We start from the raw sequence: 7,422 nt of genomic DNA, 5'->3' as shown, positions 1-7,422 counted from the left end.
GGAATGGAAGACAACTGTAGACACCAGAGATAGTGTGAGAAGAGGGTGGGAAAGGGCAGAGGGTCAGAAATAGGGGTTAAAAAATATATATATATATATGGAAAATTATTGATGATAACATGCATGATTAAGTCACTATGCAGTTTATTCTAGATGGGAAACCACATTTGGTAATGATGTGACGATGCTTAGGGGATGAATGTAAATTAATTAATTAAAAAAAAGTTTCAGGAGAAAAAAAAAGTAACTTGACATTTCTCTCTTGCCAATTTTAGTATCTAGTCTCTGTCTGTGGTTTTGGTCAATCTCGCTATGATGTGCCTCAGTGAAGAAATTCTTGGATTGATTCTATTAGGGGTCTTTTGTATTTCTTGGTTCTGGATATTTGAATGCCTCTCTAGGTTTGGAAGGTTTTCTTCCAGGATTTTATGGAATAGATTATCAATGCCCTTTTTAGTTTCTTCACCTTCTGAGATACTGATGATCTGGATGTTTGGGTGTTTAATGATATCTAGTATTACTTGTATGTTAATCTCATTTTTGGGGGGGTTATTTTCTCAGTCTTTATGGTGATTTTTTTCTAGGTCAGAGGTTTTGTGTTCTACATCTGAGATTTGATTTTCTGTATGATCTAATCTACTTTTGATGTTTTCAAGTGACGTTTTGATTTCCTGTATTGCAGCCTTCATCTTTAACGATTCCATTTGATTCTTTTTTATGATGTATATCTCCTCTTTCAGTTCATGCAAGAACTTCCTCACCTCCTGGAACTCAGTGTCTCTTTTCTTCTGCACCTTCTGGAATTCATTGTCTCTATTTTCTTGCATCTCTGTTAGCTTTGTCACTATGAATATTTTAAATTCTTTATCTAACATTTCCATGAGTTCTCCTGAGCATTTTTTCATGTTTGTTAGCTATTTGTGTGTCTTCTTTTGAGTCTGTTTATTCAGGTTAACTGCCCACTTTTGAATGTGTTATTTGTCCTTTTTGCTGCTGAGTTATTTGGGTTCTTTGTATATTTTGATTGTTAATCCCTTGTCTGATGGATAGTATGCAAATATTTTCACCCATTCTATGAGTTGTCACTTTACTTTGCTGATAATTTACTTTGCTGTGCAGAGGCTCTTTAGTTTGATATGATTCATTTGTCTGTCTTTTTATTTATTTGAGTTTATAGTCACCATCTGACTATTTGCCCCACCTTAAAAAATTTTTTTTTTCTCTTTTCTTATTTTGGGTTAGTTAACTACTTTTTTTGGTTTGTTTGTTAGACAGGATATTCCTTTGCTAGGCTGGCCTTAAATTCATTATTCTCCTGCCTCACTCTCCTGAGTAGCTGGGATTACAGGCATATTCCACCATGCTCATCTTGAATTTACTAATTATACATTCTTTTGCTGTTATTTTAGCTGCTACCCTGGAAACTACAATTTTTTATACATGTAAACTTTTTGAGAGAGAGATTTTTGCTAAAGGGTGTGTGCACTCGCCAGAAAGACAGTGAGAGACAGAGGGACAGAAAGCGAGAAATCACCCCCAAGAGGGGATGGCCATGACGCAATCCCTTCTCCTCCATTCTTCTCTCGGGATCTTGGGCACTCACGCACATGTGCTCGGCATGAGTTTAAGCCACTGGGTCTGGGACTTGAACTGCAGTTGACTGCATGGGAGTCTAGCGACATAGCCATTATGTCAACTGCTGGTCCCAGACCCAAACTTTATAAATCTTTCTGTTTCACAGTCTTTACATAGGTTTAAATGTTCAAGATTACCTCATATTCCAAAATAGTTGCTAGAGCTCCAGCTAGCATATCCAAATTCTAGGCAACAAGGAAGAGCAAAGGGAAAAGAAAAGAGTAAAGGGAACATCCCTTTAAAGAATTTTTCTAAGAATCCCTTCCCATGACTTCTTTTTAAGAATTATTTATTTATTTATTTATTTATTTATTTATTTATTTATTTAAATTTGACCAGAGAGGGACAGAGTGAGAGAGAGAGAGAGAAAGTGAGAAAACAATTCACCAGGTCCGGGACTCAAACCTTGGTCAGCCATGTGGGAATCCAGCATTCTTAACCACCTCACCACCTACCAGTCCCTCCCATACCTTATTAAGTCTGAATGGCCACCTTTATGTGAAATGCAAACTAGGAAATGTAAAGTCTCAATTCGACACAATACCGAGGACTCTGTTACTAAGGAGAAAGTGCAGAATGCGTACTGAGCAGGCAATCAGCCTTACTGTCTCTCTCTCTAGATCTTATATGCAAAAGCAGGCCTAGATAACATCTAAGACAGGTTAAGAATTCTAAGTAAACTTAAAAAAAAAAAAAAGCCCCCTTTCTGCCTCAATAATTTGAAGACAAGTAAGCAACATTTTTCCTGAAAAATTCAGCATTACCCTCTTGACCCATTCTAATACACATGTTTATGTCATGAAGGAAATTCAATATCAAACGCTAACGAAAAAGCAAACAATTGAACAAAACTATTTATCTGTCTTTTGGAAGGAATAAAGGAATATACTCTCCCTCCCCATCTCCTGCAATGATTTATATTTTGTTATCAACATTTTTTGAGGCAAGATATTCTTTGAGTAAATTTGGACAGGTTATTAGAGTGGTATCATTCAAATATTTCAGGAATGCAGCAATATTAGAATAGTACAGTAATCCATCTGTGCACGCATATTCCACCATGCTCATCTTGAATTTACTAATTATACATTCTTTTGCTGTTATTTTAGCTGCTACCCTGGAAACTACAATTTTTTATACATGTAAACTTTTTGAGAGAGAGATTTTTGCTAAAGGGTGTGTGCACTCGCCAGAAAGACAGTGAGAGACAGAGGGACAGAAAGCGAGAAATCACCCCCAAGAGGGGATGGCCATGACGCAATCCCTTCTCCTCCATTCTTCTCTCGGGATCTTGGGCACTCACGCACATGTGCCAGTGTGAGTTTAAGCCACCGGGTCTAGGACTCAAACTGCAGTTGACTGCATGGGAGTCTAGCGACATAGCCATTATGTCAACTGCTGGTCCCAGACCCAAACTTTATAAATCTTTCTGTTTCACAGTCTTTACATAGGTTTAAATGTTCAAGATTACCTCATATTCCAAAATAGTTGCTAGAGCTCCAGCTAGCATATCCAAATTCTAGGCAACAAGGAAGAGCAAAGGGAAAAGAAAAGAGTAAAGGGAACATCCCTTTAAAGAATTTTTCTAAGAATCCCTTCCCATGACTTCTTTTTAAGAATTATTTATTTATTTATTTATTTATTTATTTATTTATTTATTTAAATTTGACCAGAGAGGGACAGAGTGAGAGAGAGAGAGAGAAAGTGAGAAAACAATTCACCAGGTCCGGGACTCAAACCTTGGTCAGCCATGTGGGAATCCAGCATTCTTAACCACCTCACCACCTACCAGTCCCTCCCATACCTTATTAAGTCTGAATGGCCACCTTTATGTGAAATGCAAACTAGGAAATGTAAAGTCTCAATTCGACACAATACCGAGGACTCTGTTACTAAGGAGAAAGTGCAGAATGCGTACTGAGCAGGCAATCAGCCTTACTGTCTCTCTCTCTAGATCTTATATGCAAAAGCAGGCCTAGATAACATCTAAGACAGGTTAAGAATTCTAAGTAAACTTAAAAAAAAAAAAAAGCCCCCTTTCTGCCTCAATAATTTGAAGACAAGTAAGCAACATTTTTCCTGAAAAATTCAGCATTACCCTCTTGACCCATTCTAATACACATGTTTATGTCATGAAGGAAATTCAATATCAAACGCTAACGAAAAAGCAAACAATTGAACAAAACTATTTATCTGTCTTTTGGAAGGAATAAAGGAATATACTCTCCCTCCCCATCTCCTGCAATGATTTATATTTTGTTATCAACATTTTTTGAGGCAAGATATTCTTTGAGTAAATTTGGACAGGTTATTAGAGTGGTATCATTCAAATATTTCAGGAATGCAGCAATATTAGAATAGTACAGTAATCCATCTGTGCACAGGGCTGGATGGTGTAGGTACAGGTGCTCTGAATTATAGACCAAGAATTATAGGCCCTAAAGGGACCTCATGCATCATCTTATCAAATCCTTTCATTTCACAGGTGGACAAACTAAAAGCCTGAATTGGACTATTGAGCTAAATTCATACTGTCCCTTGGGCATATCCTAGAAGCTGTTCCTTCAAATTTTTTTTTTCATGTATAATCTTATCATTTGCTTCTTAAAGACAATTTGGCCATAGTTAACTGGCCTTTCACTAAGATGAAAATGTCTGGGAGAAAACTCTCGTTCAGGTAGCACTGCACTAAATTCCATGCAGGGAAAAGCAGGTTAGAGTGAGCATTGTTCAGACAGTGGTGGTGAGAGGATGAGCAACAAGTTCTATGCCTTGAAAGATGATGACAGTGGAGACTTGTACCTACATTCAGCCCTGTGCTGAATGATCAGTCACAGTGAAGAAAACAGCACACAGAAAGATGGCGAGAAGGACCGTATAAGAGTCAGGGCGGCAGCAAGAGGAAGGTTGTCATCCCTGGACCAGCAGAGCATCCCTTGCAGTTACAATTTACAACTCCAGGAGGACCCCAGCCATCCCATGAATTCACAGAGCTACAAAGAGAATATCAAACAGATTTGCACCTTCACCTCTGTGGAGCAGTTCTGGAGGTTTTATAGCCACATGGTATGTCCCAGGGACCTGTCAGGACACAGCGACTTCCATGTGGGAGGGTGATGCAAATAAAAATGGTGGCAAGTGGATTATTTGGCTGCAGAAGGGCTTGACCTTCCATTGCTGGGAGAATCTCTTCCTGGCCATGTTGGGGAGGACAGTACATGGTTAGGGAGGAGATCTGTGGGGCTATGGTCTCTGTCCATGTTCAGGAGGACATCATTTTAATTTGGAAAAAGACTGCCAGCGACCAAGCTACCACAGCCCAAATCCAGAATATGCTTTGGCGAGTGCTTAACCTACCTCCCAACACCATTATGGAATATAAAACTCGCACCGACAGTATCAAAATGCCAAGCAGGCTGCTCCCCACCACCACCTCCAAGACTCCTTTTACAAAACCTCTGGAAGCTGCAGTTGAATGCACCATGACCCTCTCCGGGTGGCACCATCATTGAAGCTGAGACCATCAGAGTCTCTTGTTCTGTTGGTGTGCCACCTGGAAGATGCTCCTGTCCTGAACAGGAAGAAGTACAAGAGCATTTACGTTTTAAGAACAGGCTGACATGCAAGCGGCTCCAACCACAGCTTAGATCACTTAATAAATGTTGCTAAACTTTAAAAAAAGAAAGGTTGGTCATAGACCAAAAACTAAAGTGAAGAGTGTGGTATATACAGCAGATAAAATCCACTGAATTTGGCTAACTTTAACCTCTTTTTTTTTTGGAGAGGTTTTTGCTATAGGGCACGTGCTCTCGCCAGAAAGACAGAAAGAGACAGAGAGACAGAAAGCGAGAAATCACCCCCCAGGGGGGATGGCCATGCCACAGTCCCTTCTCCTCCATTCTCCTCTTGGGATCTTGGGCACACATGCACATGTGCCTGGCGTGAGTTTAAGCCACTGGGTCCAGGACTCGAACCGCAGTCGATTACATGGGAGTCCAGTGATATGCTAACTGCTGGTCCCACCAACTTTAATCTCTTAAGAACAAATAATCTCTCATCATTTACATTTCTTAGAGGTATATTACTCATATAAAGGTCTAAAAATCACAATGCGTGATGAAATCTTTTTAAAAATTGTTTCTCTGAGAACTGTCCCTGAGCTGGTCTGGCTAATGTTATCATTGTTTATATCTTGTATTCAACTGAACCAGATCAAGGAACACACTATGTTCGAAGTACCAGAGCTTTCTGGAATTAGATGTTAAATGGCATATCAACACAAGGATGTTCAAAAGAATAAATAAATAGCTAAAAAAATGATTGATATTGTTGTAAATGAGATCTGGGCTTCTTGTCTAATTGGTACACTTGTATCTCAGAATGTTTAAAGCTTGTTTATATTTCTGAGTATTAATAACTGATGTGGAATATAAGAAGCCAACAGGAGAGAACGGTCACTTCATCTCTCTGAAGCATGATTTCCTTGGCTATGATATAAAAATATTCTGGTTTTCCATAACTGAGTCAAAAGCCATCCTAGAACATAATGGCTTCAAACAATACAAACCCTATCTTTTGTTTCCAACTTTGCCATTTTAACTAGACCCAGAGGGAAAGGCTCACCTCTTCCATATGACATCATCCGGGTGGACTCAGTTGAGGGTTTGGGGATCTACCTTTAAGGTAGCTGGCAAATTGATGCTATTACCTGGGACTTGGGCAAGACAGAGGACTCAGGATCTTGGTTCCTCTACATGTGGTTTGACAGTTTGAACTTCCTTGCAGCATGGTACCTGAGTCCCTTTCAACCATAACCCCCCCACACACACACACATACACACACAATAACATCCTAAGAGAGAGAGCCAGGCAGAAGCTTTATTACTTTTTTTTTTGGAGAGGTTTTTGCTATAGGATGTGTGTGTGCTTCGCAGAAAGACAGAAAGCAAGAAATCACTGCCCAGAGGGGATGGCCCCGCCGCAATCCCTTCTCCATTCTCTCGGGACCTTGGGCACGCACACACATGTTCCCAGCTTGAGTTTAAGCCACCGGGTCCAGAACTTAACCCCCCGGTCCCAGACCTCGAGCCATGATCAACTACATGGGAGTCCAGTGACATAGCCATTACGCCAACTGCTGGTCTCATTTTATTGCTTTTGATGACCTTTCCTTAGAAGGCATAGCGTCACTAGTAAAGTGGAATACCTGTGCCTTATAGTCAAGGAAGTCATAAAGGTTCAAGGCAAGGGACATAGACCTCTGATAGAGAGTAGCTAGGTTCTGGAAGAACACATGGGATTGGAAATATTATGCCTGATTTTGGAAAATCGTTCTGCCCCAGAAGATGTTGGGCCAGATTATATTCAGACGCCCTTGCAGACTTAAGACAATTTACAAATCTGAGTTTAGAAATTCAATATTTTTTGAGAGATTTTTGCTACACTGTGTGTGCACTTACCAGAGAAACAGAGACAGAAAGTGTATAATCATGCTCCACCAGGGGATGGCCATGCCCGCAATCTCTTCTTCTCCATTCTCCTCTTAGGAATTGGGCATGCACGCACACATGCCCGGTGTGAGTTTTAAGCCACTGGGTCTGGGACTTGAACTATGGTTGACAATGTGGGAGTCCAGTGATGTAACCATTATGCCATCTACTGGTCCCAAGAAATGCAATAATTTTTCAAGCTCTTCACATCAGGATGAAGCTATCCAATCCCTCCCCCCTTAGGCATAGGTGGAAACCCAAGCCCGTTAATTCCCTGTTATGTTCCAAATTCTTTCCC

The 7,422-nt window shown here is 40.1% G+C and overlaps 1 protein-coding gene and 1 pseudogene across 1 annotated transcript in view; both read left to right on the top strand.

Annotated features, from left to right (window-relative positions):
- FRMPD1 (FERM and PDZ domain containing 1) overlaps positions 1–7,422 on the top strand; it is a 195,123-nt gene that overhangs the window by 54,914 nt on the left and 132,787 nt on the right.
- LOC102494435 (eukaryotic translation initiation factor 4E type 2 pseudogene) lies at positions 4,387–5,121 on the top strand (annotated as a pseudogene).

Source organism: Tupaia chinensis, unplaced genomic scaffold (assembly GCF_000334495.1).
Source record: "Tupaia chinensis unplaced genomic scaffold, TupChi_1.0 Scaffold000104_1, whole genome shotgun sequence".
NCBI classification, from domain to species: Eukaryota; Metazoa; Chordata; class Mammalia; order Scandentia; family Tupaiidae; genus Tupaia; species Tupaia belangeri.
Note: the sequence above shows the minus strand (reverse complement) of the source record. Positions and strands in the feature narration are given on the sequence as shown.